The sequence below is a fragment of the Zalophus californianus genome, chromosome 16 (assembly GCF_009762305.2).
Source record: "Zalophus californianus isolate mZalCal1 chromosome 16, mZalCal1.pri.v2, whole genome shotgun sequence".
NCBI classification, from domain to species: Eukaryota; Metazoa; Chordata; class Mammalia; order Carnivora; family Otariidae; genus Zalophus; species Zalophus californianus.
In genome coordinates, this window is record NC_045610.1 from 32,163,361 (window position 1) to 32,179,411 (window position 16,051).

A 16,051-nucleotide genomic window follows, 5' to 3' on the forward strand; every position below is an offset into this window, starting at 1 on the left:
TTGGGCTTGGAAAAAGCCAAAGAATTGAGAATATGAGTCCTAAGGCTCATCAGGCAGATGAATAAAGGAAGTCAATGGTGGAAAGGCTTGTCCACTGAGGAGGTGAGATTTTGGACCCAGATAGTAAAATTTCTACCTATGTAGGCACATCGTAGAAAACCAATATTGGGGCGCCTGGGTGGCTCAGTTGGTTAAGCGACTGCCTTCGGCTCAGGTCGTGATCCTGGAGTCCCTGGATCGAGTCCCTCATCGGGCTCCCTGCTCCGCAGGGAGTCTGCTTCTCCCTCTGACCCTCCCCCGCCTCATGTGCTTTCTCTCTCTCTCATTCTCTCTCAAATAAATAAATAAAATCTTTTTTAAAAAAAGAAAAGAAAACCGATATTGAAGTTTGGGGTTAGGGAGAAAGTTTTATTTCTTTTTTTTCAGCTTTATTTAGGTATATTTAGTATACCAAAAAATTGCACATATTTAAGGTATACAATACGATGAGCTTGGACATATGTGTATATGTGTGATATCACCACAATCAAGATAATAAACATATCCATATTCAATACCTCCAAAATATTTCTTGCGTCCTTTTGTTTTTTTTGTGTGTGTGTGGAAAGAATAGTTAACATAAGATCTACCCTCTTAATAAGTTTTTAAGTACATAATACTTTTTGTTAACTATACTCACTATTGTACAGCAAATATCTAGAAGTTATGCATCTTGCATAATTGTAACTTTATGCACATTAAGCAACATAGATGGACTTAGGGATAGTCTCCTAAGTGAAATAAGTCAGTCACAGAAGGACAAAAGAGGTATATAAAATAGTCAAACTCATAGAACAATTTCTATGAGTGATGGTTCCCAAGGAGGAGGAAGCGTGGTGAGGAGGAGGGAATTGTTGTTCAAAGGGAAAACGTTTTCTATATGTAATTTCAAAAAAAAATATGTTTAGTAGATCATTTACTATTAACTACACCTCTTCCTTAAACTCCCACACTGAATGTTTCTAGTGGGGAAAAGAATATCCATTTTCCAGCATTCTATGAATCCCACATACGCTGTGGGGAGTGCCAATGCTGAGATGCATGGTAACTTCCCAAAGAGCTATGGGGGTCTTGTGGCAGAGGCTTATTCTATGTGAAAAATGGCATTCATCTCTTCATTCAACAGATCCTCTGAGTGTATACTGTGCATTAGATTAGGCTAAGTGGTTTAGGCATCTCTCCCTTCTGGGAAGATGGTGGCCTGATCTGAATGTATCTTGGGTTCTCTCTACTGACGTCTCTGACCAATCTTCTTCTCCTAGAAACAGGGCTACTGACAGCAGCAGGCAGCTGGCTGAGAGGGGAGGCCCTGCCTCTGAGAGAGTCTGGCTGGGGAGTAGTACTGGTTTGCCCAAAACTACCCTGGCTTTAACTCCGAAAGTGCGATGTTGCAGGAAACTGCTAAGTCCCAGGCAACCTGGGACAGTTGGCCACCATGGTATGGAAAGTTGGGCAGGGATCTTTCCCTGTGGGCCAGGTTGGAGCCTAGAAGGTGGTATCAAAAACCTCCTGGATGAGGCTCTGAATAGTATATTGGGAAGGGCCTGGCCTGTAGAGAGCTATGTATCTCCAAAGTAAGGCTGATGTATTTAACTTTATAAAAATTAAAAATATTTTGCATGGCCAAACTATAATGTGCAAAGTTAATAGGCACATTATTAGACTTGAGAGAAACTGTATTTCCAATTAGGTGCCAAAGGATTACCTGCTCAGCTCTGGGAGTACAATATTTAGCAGGTCACTTCCAAACCAGTCAGGGAGAATGAAACAGTCATGGGATATTAAGTACATGATTATTATTCTGAGAAATTGCATAAGTGAAATATTTGGGGAGCTATGTGACTACATGGTTAAGTCTAGAGGATTTGGGCCTCTCTGAAGAGGTAACATGAGAGCTGATGAAGAAGTCAGAAAGACTGTGGCTACATTTCTGGAGTGGGGTAAGGGGTGAAAACAAGAAGGAAAGAAGTTTAGTGTGATGTAAAAGCATAACCTGAGGCCCAAGGAATCCTGCTCTATTAATAAGAAATTACGTAAAAGAATATCATTTGGTGATTTCATCAATGTATACATATTTCAAAATCATTAAATCATGCACTTTAAGTTTTTAAAGAATTTATTTATATATTTGAGAGAGAGTGGGAGAGAGAGAGAGAGAGCGACAGCGGAAGGGGAGGGGCAGAGGGAGAAGCAGACTCCCTGCTGAGCAGGAGCTCGATACGGGGCTCAATCCCAGGACCCCAGGATCATGACCTGAGCTGAAGGCAGATGCTTAACCAACTGAGCCACCTAGATGCCTCAAATCATGGACTTTAAATATATGCAGCTGATAGCAAATTAGTTGTTCCTCAATGAAAGTGTAAAAAACAAGCAAAAACGTCATTTGAAATGGATCATGATATCATAGGGAGAATGGCTTACATTAAAGTTTTGGGGTTTTTTCTTTTCTTTAAATTTTTTTATTGTTATCTTAATCACCATACATTATATCATTAGTTTTTTTTAATTTTTTATTATGTTAATCACCATACATTACATCATTAGATCTTGATGTAGTGTTCCATGATTCATTGTTTGTGCATAACACCCAGTGCTCCACGCAGAATGTGCCCTCTTTAATACCCATCACCAGGCTAACCCATCCCCCCACCCCCCTCCCCTCTAGACCCTCAGCTTGTTTTTCAGAGTCCATCGTCTCTAATGGTTCGTCTCCCCCTCCTACTTACTCCCCTTCATTCTTCCCCTCCTGCTATCTTCTTCTTCTTTTTCTTTCTTCTTAACATATATTGCATTATTTGTTTCAGAAGTACAGATCTGTGATTCAACAGTCTTGCACAATTCACAGCGCTCACCGTAGCACATACCCTCCCCAATGTCTATCACCCAGCCACCGCATTCCTCCCACCCCCCACCACTCCAGCAACACTCAGTTTGTTTCCTGAGATTAAGAATTCCTCATATCAGTGAGGTCATATGATACATGTCTTTCTGATTGACTTATTTCACTCAGCATAACACCCTCCAGTTCCATCCACGTCGTTGCAAATGGCAAGATCTCATTCCTTTTGATGGCTGCATAATATTTCATTTGGTATATATACCACTTCTTCTTTATCCATTCATCTGTCGATGGACATCTTGGCTCTTTCCACAGTTTGGCTATTGTGGACATTGCTGCTATAAACATTGGGGTGCACGTACCCCTTGGGGTCCCTACATTTGTATCTTTGGGGTAAACACCCAGGAGTGCAATTCCTGGTTCATATGGTAGCTCTAATTTCAACTGTTTGAGGAACTTCTATGCTGTTTTCCAGAGGGGTTGCACCAGCTTGCATTCCCACCAAAAGTGAAGGAGGGTTCCCCTTTCTCCGCATCCCCGCCAACATCTGTCGTTCCCTGACTTGTTAATTTTAGCCATTCTGACTGGTGTGAGGTGGTATCTCATTGAGGTTTTGATTTGGATTTCCCTGATGCCGAGTGATGTTGAGCACTTTTTCATGTGTCTGTTGGCCATTTGGATGTCTTCTTTGGAAAAATGTCTGCTCATGTCTTCTGCCCATTTCTTGTTTGGATCATTTGTTCTTTGGGTGTTGAGTTTGATAAGTTCTTTATAGATTTTGGATACTAGCCCTTTACCTGATATGTCATTTGCAAATATTTTCTCCCATTCTGTCTTTTGGTTTTGTGGACTGTTTCTTTTGCTGTGCAAAAGCTTTTTATCTTGATGAAATCTGAATAGTTCATTTTTGCCCTTGCTTCCCTTGCCTTTGGTGATGTGTCTAGGAAGAAGTTGCTAAGGCTGAGGTTGAAGAGGTTGCTACCTGTGTTCTCCTTTAGGATTTGGATGGACTCCTGTCTCTCGTTTAGGTCTTTCAACCATTTGGAGTCTATCTTTGTGTGTGGTGTAAGGAAATGGTCCAGTTTCATTCTTCTGCATGAGGCTGTCCAATTTTCCCAACACCATTTGTTGAGGAGACTTTTTTCCATTGGATATTCTTCCCTGCTTTGTCAAAGATGAATTGACCATAGAGTTGAGGGTCCATTTCTGGGCTCTCTATTCTGTTCCATTGAACTATGTGTCTGTTTTTGTGCCAGTACCATACTGTCTTGATGATGAGACCTTTGTAATAGAGCTGGAAGTCCAGAATTGTGATGCCGCCAGATTTGCTTTTCTTTTTCAACATTCCTCTGGCTATTCGGGGTCTCTTCTGGTTCCATACAAATTTTAGGATTATTTGTCCCATTTCTTTGAAAAAAGTGGATGTTATTTTGATGGGGATTGCATTGAATGTGTAGATTGTTCTAGGTAGCATTGACATCCTCACAATATTTGTTCTTCCAATCCATGAGCATGGAACATTTTTCCATTTCTTTGTGTCTTCTTCAATTTCTTTCATGAGTATTTTATAGTTTTCTGAGTACAGATCCTTGCCTCTTTGGTTAAATTTATTCCTAGGTATCTTATGGTTTTGGGTGCAATTGTAAATGGGATCGATTCCTTTGTCTCTCTTCTGTCTTGTTGTTTGTGTATAAGAATGCCACTGATTTCTCTGCATTGATTTTATATCCTGCTACTTGACTGAATTCCTGTATGAGTTCTAGCAGTTTTGGGGTGGAGTCTTTTGGGTTTTCCACACCCAGTATCATATCATCTGCAAAGAGTGAGAGTTTGACTTCCTCTTTGCCGATTTGGATGCCTTTGATTTCTTTTTGTTGTCTGATTGCTGTGGCTAGGATTTCTAATACTATGTTGAATAGCAATGGTGAGAGTGGACATCCCTGCTGCATTCCTGACCTTAGGGGAAAAGATCTCAGTTTTTCCCCATTGAGAATGATATTCACTGTAGGTTTTTCATAGAAGGCTTTTATGATAGTGAGGTATGTACCCTCTATCCCTATACTCTGAAGAGTTTTGATCAAGAAAAGATGCTGTACTTGTCAAATGATTTTTCTGCATCTACTGAGAGGATCATATGATTCTTCTTCTTTCTTTTGTTAATGTATTGTATCACGTTGATTGATTTGTGGATGTTGAACCAAACTTGCAGCCCAGGGATAAATCCCACTTGGTCATCGTGAATAATTACTTTAATATACTGTTGGATCCTATTGGCTAGTATTTTGGTGAGAATTTTTGCATCCATGTTCATCAAGGATATTGGTCTGTAATTCTCCTTTTTGATGGGGTCTTTGTCTGGTTTTGGGATCAAGGTAATGGTGGCCTCATAAAAGGAGTTTGGAATTTTTCCTTCCATTTCTATTTTTTAGAACAGTTTCAGGAGAATAGGTATTAATTCTTCTTTAAATATTTGGTAGAATTCCCCTGGGAAGCCATTTGGCCCTGGGATTTTACTTGTTGGGAGATTTTTGATGACTGCTTCAATTTCCTTAGTGGTTATAGGTCTGTTCAGGTTTTCTATTTCTTCCTGGTTCAATTACGGTAGTTGATACATCTCTAGGAATGTATCCATTTCTTCCAGGTTATCTAATTTGCTGGCATAGAGTTGCTCCTAATATGTTCTTAAAATTGTTTGTATTTCTTTGGTGCTGGTTGTGATCTCTCCTCTTTCATTCATGATTTTGTTGATTTGGGTCATTTCTTTTTTCTTTTTGATAAGTCTGGCCAGGGGATTATCAATCTTGTTAATTCGTCCAAAGAACCAGCTCCTAGTTTCGTTGATCTGTTCTACTGTTCTTTTGGTTTCTAGTTCATTGATTTCTGCTCTGATCTTTATTATTTCTCTTCTCCTGCTGGGTTTAGGCTTTATTTGCTCTTCTTTCTCTAGCTCGTTTAGGTGTAGGGTTAGGTTGTGTATTTGAGACCTTTCTTGTTTCTTGAGAAAGGCTTGTATTGCTATATACTTTCCTCTTAGGACTGTCTTTGCTGCATCCCAACGATTTTGAACAGTTGTTTTCATTTTCATTGATTTCCATGAATTTTTTTAATTCTTCTTTAATTTCCTGGTTGACCCATTCATTCTTTAGTAGGATGCTTTTTAGCCTCCATGTATTTGAGTTCTTTCTGACTTTCCCCTTGTTATTGAGTTCTAGTGTCAAAGCATTGTGATCTGAAAACATGCAGGTAATAATCCCAGTCTTTTGGTACGGGTTGAGACCTGATTTATGACCTAGGATGTGATCTATCCTGGAGAATGTTCCATGGGCACCAGAGAAGCATGTGTATTCCATTGCTTTGGGATGGAATGTTCTGAATATGTCTGCGAAGTCCATTTGGTCCAGTGTTTCATTTAAAGTCTTTATTTCCTTGTTGATCTTTTGCTTAGATGATCTGTCCATTTCAGTCAGGGGGTGTTAAAGTCCCCCACTATTACTGTATTGTTGTCAATGTGTTTCTTTGTTTTTGTTATTAATTGCCTTATATAATTGGCTGCTCCCATGTTAGAGGCATAGATATTTACAATTGTTAGATATTCTTGTTGGATATACCCTTTAAGTAGCATATAGTGTCCTTCCTCATCTCTTATTACAATCTTTAGTTTAAAATCTTATTAGTCTGATATACGTTTTGCCACCCCAGCTTTCTTTTGGTGTCCATTAGCATGGTAAATGGTTTTCCACCCCTCACTTTCAATCTGGGGGTGTCTTTGGGTCTAAAATGAGTCTCTTGCAGCAGCCTATTGATGGGTCTTGTTTTTTAATCCAATCTGATAGCCTGTGTCTTTTGATTTGGGTATTTAGCCCATTTACATTCAGGGTAATTATTGAAAAATATGAATTTAGTGCCATTGTATTGCCTCTAAAGTGACTGTGACTGTATATTGTCTGTGTTCCTTTCTGGTCTATGCTGCTTTTAGGCTTTCTCTTTGCTTAGAGGACCCCTTTCAATATTTCTTGGAGGGCTGGTTTCGTGTTTGCACATTCCTTTAGTTTTTGTTTGTCCTGGAAGCTTTTTATCTCTCCTTCTATTTTCAATGACAGCCTAGCTGGGTATAATATTCTTGGCTGCATATTTTTCTCGTTTAGTGCTCTGAAGATATCTTGCCAGTCCTTTCTGGCCTGCCAGGTCTCTGTGGATAGGTCTGTTGCCAGTCTAATGTTTCTACCATTTTAGGTTACAGATCTCTTCTCCCCAGCTGCTTTCAAGATTTTCTCTTTGTCTCTGAGACTCGTAAGTTTTACTATTATATGTCGGGGTGTTGACCTATTTTTATTGATTTTGAGAGGGGTTCTCTGTGCCTCCTGGATTTGGATGCCTGTTTCCTTCCCCACATTAGGGAAGTTCTCTGTTATAATTTGCCTCAATATGCCTTCTGCCCCTCTCTCTCTTTCTTCTTCTGGGATCCCAGTTATTCTAATGTTGTTTCGTCTTATTGTATCGCTTATCTCTCAAATTCTGCCCTCGTGATCCAGTAGTTGTTTCTCTTTTTCTCAGCTTCTTTGTTTTCCATCATTTGGTCTTCTATATCGCTAATTCTCTCTTCTGTCTCATTTATCCTAGCAGTTAGTGCCCCCATTTTCGATTGCACCTCATGAATAGCCTTTTTGATTTCGACTTGGTTAGATTTTAGTTCTTTTATTTCTCCAGAAAGGGTTTCTCTAATAACCTCCATGCTTTTTTCAAGCCCAGTTAGTATCTTTAAAATTATGATTCTGAACTCTAGGTCCAACATCGTACTAATGTCTGTACTGAGTAGGTCCCTGGCAGAAGGTACTACCTCTTGTTCTTTTTGTTGAGGTGATTTTTTGTCTTGTCATTTTGTCTAGAGGAGAATAGATGAATGAGAGAACAAAATGCTAACAGGTTAACAACGTCCCCAGAAAATATACTCTAAACAAATCAGAAAAGACCTGAAACCAGGGGAAAAGAAAGGGAAAGAAAGAAAATAGAGAAGAAAAAAAAGATAAAAACAAACAAAAACAGAACAAAACAAAAAAACAGAATATGATCAAATACGATCAGGCTGGTGCATAGATCAGTGCCACACACTAGATTTTCGGTGTATCTTCTCTGTTAGAAGAAAGTGCCTCCTAAAATTTTAAAGAAAGAAAGACTTATATATGTACAAAATAAGGGTTGATACAATGAATGGATGGAATATGATTGTAAAGTTGAAAATTATAAAAAAAATTTTAAAAAGTATTTGGTAAGAAGTCGTTTGATAAAAGAAAGAAGAGGATTTTTAAAAAAAAGAAAAAAAGGAGAGAAAGTGATCAAGCAGGAGACTAGAACAAAGCCATACACTAGAGATTAGGGTATATTTTGATATGTTAGAAAAACGTGTATCTCAAAATTTTAAAGAGAGAACAACTTATATATATATATATATATATATATATATATATATATATATATATATATATGCGCCAAAAATAAGGGTAACTACTATGAAGGGATAGAATATGACTCTTAAATGAAAAATAAAATTTTTTTTTAAAAAGGGATTGATAAGATGTTGGCTGAAAAGGGGAAAAAGAAAAATTAAAAAAAAAAAACAGTTAAAAAAATTAACTTTGAAAGACTAAAGAATCATGGTAAAAAAGCCATGAATTCTATGTGCAGTATTCCCCTAGCACTGGAGTTCTCCCATTCTCCTTGATGGTTAAACTTGGTCTTGGCTGGCTGTTCTTGCTGATCTTCTGGGGGAGGGGCCTGTTGCCGTGGTTCTCAAATATCTTTGCCAGGGGCAAAATTGCCCCGCCCTTGTCGGTCCAGTCTAAGGAAGCTGCTCGGGTTTGCTCTCAGGAGCTTTTGTTCCCTGCAACTCTCGGTAGGGCTTTGGATGACAAGAGTGAAAATGGCGGCCTCCCAATCTCTGCCCCAGAGGAGCTGAGAACTCGGGGCCCCACTCCTCAGTGCACCCCCAGAGAACAGCAGTCAGTCACTCCCGTCTCCCTGGTCTCCGACCGCACTCCGTGCTCACCCGTCCTGTGACTGAGCATTTCTCTCTCTGGCACCCAACCCCGTGTGGAGTCTCCAAACCCAGCAGATCCCTGCGGTGCGCTCCCGTGATACTCCTCCTGGGGGAGGAAGGGGAGTCTCCCTGGTTCTGCCGCTTCTTGGGTCCCTGCTGGAGGAACAGTGCCCCGACTGTCACTGATCACATTTTATGGCAAGCCCGAGCTGAGAGCCCGCGCCTCGGCTCTGTCTCTGCAGCCGGCTTCCCCGCTCCGATACTTGGGAGCTCTGCTGCACTCAGGCACCCCAGGTCTTTCTGTGACCCCGAGGGTCCTGAGACCACAGTATCCCATGAGGGTTCCACCCTCTGCTTAGCCACTGGAATGATGTCCCTCAGCGGACCCGATTTCTAAAATTTCCGATTTTGTGCTCCACGGCTCTATCACTTGCCAGAAGCAGCCCACGGAGGCCCCCTCCCCCGCCATCTATCCTCCCGAATATCGCCTCGGATTCACTTCTCTGTACGTCCTACCTTCCAGAAAGTGGTCGCTTTTCTGTTCAGAGAGTTGTTGCTATTCTTTTCTTCGATCTCCTATTGAGTTTGTAGGTGTTCAGAATGGTTTGATCCCTATCCAGCTGAATTCCTGAGACCAGATGAAATCCAGGTTTCCTACTCCTCTGCCATCTTGCTCCAACCCTAAAGTTTTGGGTTTTAAACAAGGACGCTGAGAAGCCTCTTGAGGCCTTTAAGTAGAAGGGAGACATAATTACACCTGTGAACATGTAGTGCATATACTAATAATGAAAGCTCTCTTTTCACCCATGCTAATTAACTGTCAGAGACTAGTCTAAGCCCTCAATTAATTCCTTTAATTTTTCCCAACCCTAGGAAGTTCTGTTATCCTCATTTTACAGTTAGAAGAGCTGAGGCAGAGAGAGGTAATGAAGCTTACTGAGGTTCACTCTGATTCCAGGGCCCACATGCTCAGCCATTATGCCCCTCTGCCGCTCACATCTGTATTAGTTGCTGAGGGAAGAGTAAAATTCCCATGTGCAAAGCATACAACAGTTTTCAAGATGCTTTTACCACATGATCTCATTTAATGCTTCTGATGACATAATAAGGCAGGAATTTTTTAATGCGCTTGTTAAAGGGGAACAAATTGAGGATCAGAAATACTTAAGTTTTCCTAGTGGTTACATGACTTGAACCTTGCTCTTATGATTTCAAACAGTGTTCTCTTTGCAAACCATGCTTGCTAATGTCAAAGAAAAATTGCCCTGGATAGAGTTAAGAGACAGAGATGACTTTGTTCAACACTATTGGAATAGGAGAAAGAGATTATACTCATCTTCACTGAGATAAAAGTTGGGATAGTTTTTAAGCGCTGCCATAAGCAGATGGAAGACAATTAGAGGGAATTAGGGGACAAGGTAGTCTGTATAATTAAGCCATCTGGGTTTTCTAATTGACACTAATTGAAATTAGGTACCTACTCTCTCCCACAGAGACTGGGAAATAGGGGAACTATCTTGATGATTAAATTTTAAAGGGATTGATTGCCAGGTCCTTCAGAAAAACATGGTTGTAAAACTGGCAAGTGACTGGGAGATTATCCACATTTCAAAGGGGTGAAAATGATTAAGAAAAAGGAGATTGGGGGTCCATGATCAGGAAGAAACCTGTCTAAAGTTTAATTAAGCTGAAGACCACATTAAGTCCATCTTGGTCACTAACCCTATGACCTACACCAGGGTTAAGGATATTCACATTTGGTGGTGCTAAGTAATAGTGAGGTTTATAAAAATCAGCAGCCTAAATAAGTCCTCTAGGAGTCTCTTCCTTTCCTTTTTAGGTCCTGCTTGATTCACTTCCTCCAAGAAGCCTTCCCAGTCTCACATTGTAACACACTCTTGTTACAGCCTCATTCCATTCAAAATACCACATCTGCAAATAGTTGTCTATGCCTGCCATCCTGTTGGGCTGTCAGCTCTCAGTGTGGGCCTGGGAAGGTCTTGTACATGGCTATATCCCTAGCACTTAGTAACTGAACCATTCATGTTTCCTTAACGATCAGATGAGCAAATGAGTCGGGGAGGGATAAATCTGAGAAAAGTAGAAATTAAGGATATAGTAGACTTACAGCTACACCCTTAAGGATTTCTTTTTTTTTTTTAAGATTTTATTTATTTATGAGAGAGATAGGGAGTACAAGTTGGGGGAAGGGGCAGAGGGAGAGGGAGAAGCAGACTACCCACTGAGCAAGGAGCCTGAGGACTCTCGGTTTGATCCTAGAACCCTCAGATCATGACCTAAGCCCGAGGTAGACACTTAATCGACTGAGCCACCCATGTGCCTCCTTAAGGATTTCTTTTAGTTCAAATTTAATTCCTTCCATAAGCTTTGGTGCTCTTGGTGTGTGTGCTTTCATCACTGGCAGATGGAAGGTTCAAGAGAGGTAGGAACTACACCTTTCCCCTCAGATTATAGGTTCACTAAGGGAAGGAGCTTATCTAACCCCCCCACCCCCACCAGACTCTGAGTAGGCAATCTTTAAGTATGGATTAGGCTTATTAAGTTATATTCCTTAATGGATATTTTAAATGAAAAGTGAATGTTATAGCTATTTGTGTCATTTATAGGTATACTTTTCCACCCCTTTTGGGACTTTTAGTTCACAGAGAATTTCCAGTGAAACCATGGTTTCCAGTGAAACCATTTTCATGGAAAATGTGAGAAGCTAATATACATTAGAATACTTGTGCTTGGATCATTCTATAAAGAGCACTTCTAGAAGCCAGTACCCATACAGAGCTGAAATTAAAACATCACATCCCTGTTAAGTATCTTACTGGGCATAGGTTAATGCAGTGACATGATCATTAGTGACAGCCCAAATCATACAAAAACTCGGGCTTTTGAACCTCCACAACAAATACTCTTTTCCCTACGGAATATTCAAGGCCACATGCTCTTGATGAAAGAGTGCATGGAGCAGTAAGATTTGGTCTCATTAAAAAGCCTGATTTTCCAAATGTTACACTGAATCTGGAGGGCATTTAAGAACTTCTTTAGACCTCTCTGCTGTGTGATTGGCCCAGGGAGTGGTGCCTTGATCTAAGAATTGAGAGCAGTGCATGCTGCACGATTCCCAGTCTCCTCCTCCGCATCCACAACCCTCGGCAGTTCACAGTCAGCCGAACGGCTCAACCCCTCTTCAGAGCTGCAATACGCTCAGTATTTGGGCTTGATACGAAGTCTAGCAAGATAAAAACAGCTGACTGAATAAAACTATAATAAAAACACCACACGACAATTGGCATCTGGAATTTTAATGGTGGTAGGTGTCAGCTAAGGCAAGGGAGTTTTATATTCCAGTTTTTAAAATGGCAATTGTAGAAGTATCTCTTATTAGTTCAGAAAACAAACTTTGCATAAAACTGCCTCATTTCTGCTCCCATTATCTTCACATTACATGAACCTAGTATTGCAATTTATCAAGAATGATCAAGTAACCATAGTTAAGCAACATAAGGGAAATTTTTATGCCCTATAGTTGCAATCCAGGATATTTAAATCAAATTGAATAGGCCCAGATTTAATGACTGGAAGCAATCTATTTTAGATTAGTATTGTATTTTAAGTTTTGTAAGTATTAACGAGCATGTTCAGTATATCCGTAGGGAATTTGGGATCTAATAATAGAACACCCAACTGACTTTGACTTTAAAAATATAGACATTCATTATAATATGTAACAATCAATCTGGCAGTAGATGGCCCCATGGTTCATGAATTTCTTTTAGTATAATGGTGTGGAGGCTACTGTCAAACTCTGTACAAGTGCCTTGATTTTCCCTTCATGATCTCAAGATGGCAGTCACAGCATCAATCATTGTTGATTCTATCTGATGAGAGCCCAAGGCAAGAATAGTCATGTCATATGAAACCCAATTATTTACCAGGAAGTAAAACATGCTTATTCTATAGAAATATCTGAGATATCTGCCCTCCATGGAGCACACGCCCACGGATAACACCCTTACTGGAGAAGAGAAGGGTCATGTTGCCGAGACTGTGAAAGGTCCAAATTCCTTGATCATATTGAAATAAATCGTGGTTCTATTATTGAGAAAGAAAGGATGAGGGATAATAGCACTTAGATAGGCAAGCAAAACAGGCACTGGGAATATCAGATGATACAGGTGGAGAGGTATGTATTAAAATGTAAGTCCACTTATAAATCCCTAGTCATATTATTCATGACCTGAACCAGCTAACAGATAACTAAAATCAGTAGTGTTTTACTGGGTGTATGCCTGCAAATAACTGATGTATATAAAACTATACTGTCCAGATCTTACAGGGTATAAAAATTCTCCCAAGTGATTTTGATGGTAATCCTTTCTTAACTATTGATTTGGCCTATAGTGATAGATAAGCTATTGATTTAGCCTATCATGATAGAGAAAGATATAGAGAAGACAGAGAAGGCATGCATTCTAGGTATATACAATAGATAAAACACAGATATTTTCTCTGTTCCCTTATGAAGCCCTGAATAAGACAAAAATGTATAAGCAGACAAAAAAGAGAAGTATTCAGTATATGAGTGATGTCTACACTTGGTAGAGTGAAAAGCAGATATAAAAAAGAAGAGCAGGAAGGGTTGTGAACCAGTTGTCCATAGCTCATTGATAGCTGCAAAGTTACAAGGAGATTAACAGTACAGAAGCATGAAAAAGCTGAAGAATTAGAAATACCATGCAGTGCTGAAGTTAGGGGTGAGGTATGGGCCAAAAAGTGAAAAATTAGATGTAGGTTCTTATAGACAACAATTAGCTGCTCAAATCTTTTCACACTGAGGCCAGGCAACTGCATCTTCCTCAACTTGATGGAATGGATGATTGTTCTGTAGTTAAGCACAGAGGCTCTGGGAATACCAGGCAAAGATGAGTAAAAAATGGAGAATACAGGATCAGAAATAAGCAAATAATTGCAACTCTAAATAATGAACAGTGACATGCCCAGTTCCCTTTATCTTGCCAGTTACAAAAATGTTGCAAGCCATGTTAATGCCTTCCACTACTACCCTCCCTCAGACAGAAGTTGGAGGATTGTTCTGGGAAATCAGGCCAGTCTAAGAGAAAATACCCAGAGATACTGACAACATGGGTTCAGTGCTCACTCACCCTTTGGTGCCGTCTTCCTGTTGACCAAGTTCATTCCAAAACATGCAGAGCCCCACAGCAGCTTTAAAGTGTTACGTCTAAGCCTCATTGTTGGTGATGAGCAGGAGACAATGATCGTCACCCATTTAAATAAAGATTTTTAAAGGAAAAGATCAAAGCAAACAAATCACAACCAAACAAAAAGTAGAATCACAGGAAAAAGAGTCAATGTATGAAGCAGACCAAAGCTTAAAAAAAAAAGCTATGGAGAAAAAAGAAAAGACACTATAGCCTTGAAAAAGGATAACATGCAAGTCAGATATTAGAAAACAAGGAAAGGGCGACGCAAGATGGCGGAGGAGTAGGAGACCTAGATTTCGTCTGGTCTCAGGAATTCAGCTGAATAGGGATCAAACCATTCTGAACACCGACGAACTCAACAGGAGATCAAAGAGGAGAGTAGCAACAACTCTCTGAACAGAGAAGCGACCACTTACTGGAAGGTAGGACGTGCGGAGAAGTGAATCCGAGGCGATATTCGGGAGGATAGACGGCGAGGGAAGGGGCCTCCGTCGGCCGCTTCTGGCAAGTGATAGAGCCGCGGAGCACAAAATCGGAACTTTTAGAAGTCGGCTCCGCTGAGGGACGTCGCTCCAGTGGCTAAGCGGGGGGTGAAAACCCCGCGGGACAGTGTGGTCTCAGGACCCTTGGGGTCACAGAAAGACCGGGGGTGCCTGAGTGTGCCAGAGCTCCCAGGTATCGGAGCGGAGAAGCTGGCTGCAGAGACAGAGCCGAGGCGCAGGCTCTCAGCTCGGGGTTGCCATAAACTGTGATCCGCAGCCCAGTCGGGCCACTGCTTCTCCAGCAGGCCCCAACAAGCGGCAGAGCTGGGGAGACTCCCCTTCCTCCCCCGGGAGGAGCAGCGTGGGAATGCACAGCAGGGATCTGCTGGGTTTGGAGACTCCACACGGGGTCGGGTGCCAGAGATAGCAACGCTCGGTCACAGGCCGAGTGAGCGCGGAGAGCGGCCGGAGACCGGGGACAAGGGAGTGACTGCTTTTCTCTGTGGGCGCACTGAGGAGCGGGGCCCCGAGTTCTCAGCTCCTCCGGGTGGAGATTGGGAGACCACCATTTTTGCCCTGGTCCTCCAAGGCTGTACCGAGAGCTTGCAGGGAACAAAAGCTCCTGAGATCAAACCCGAGCAGCTTGCTTAGCCCGGACCGACAAGGGCGGGGCAATTCAGCCTCGGCAAAGATATTTGGAAACCACAGCAACAGGCCCCTCCCCCAGAAGATCAGCAGAAACAGCCAGCAAGCCAAGACCAAGTTTACCCATCAAGGAGAACGGGAGAACTCCAGCGCTAGGGGAATACTGCACATAGAATTCATGGCTTTTTTTTAACCATGATTCATTAGTTCATCAAAGTTAATTTTTGTTAACTGTTTTTTTTTTTATTTTTCTTTTTCCCTTTTTCAACCAACATCTTATCAATCTCTTTTTAAAAAAAAATATTTTTTATTTTTCAATTTTAGAGTCATATTTTATCCCTTCATAGTAGTTACCCTTATTTTTGGCATATATATATAAGTTCTTCTCTCTTTAAAATTTTGAGATACAGTTTCTTCTAACAGATCAAAATATACCCTAAATCACTAGTGTATGGCTTTGTCCTAGTCTCCTGCCTGATCACATTCTCTCCCTTTTTTCTTTTTTTTTCTTAAATCTTCTTCTTTCTTTTTTCAAACAACTTCTTATGTTATCAAGTCCTTTTATAAAATCTTTTATAATTTTCATCTTTACAGTCATCTACTATCCCTTCATTGTATCAACCCTTAATTTGTACATATATGTCTTTCTTCCTTTAAAATTTTAGGAGGCACTTTTTTCTAACAGACCAAAATACACCCAAAATATAGTGTGTGGCACTGATCTATGCACTAGCCTGATCATATTGGATCATATTCTGCCTTTTTTGTATTGTTC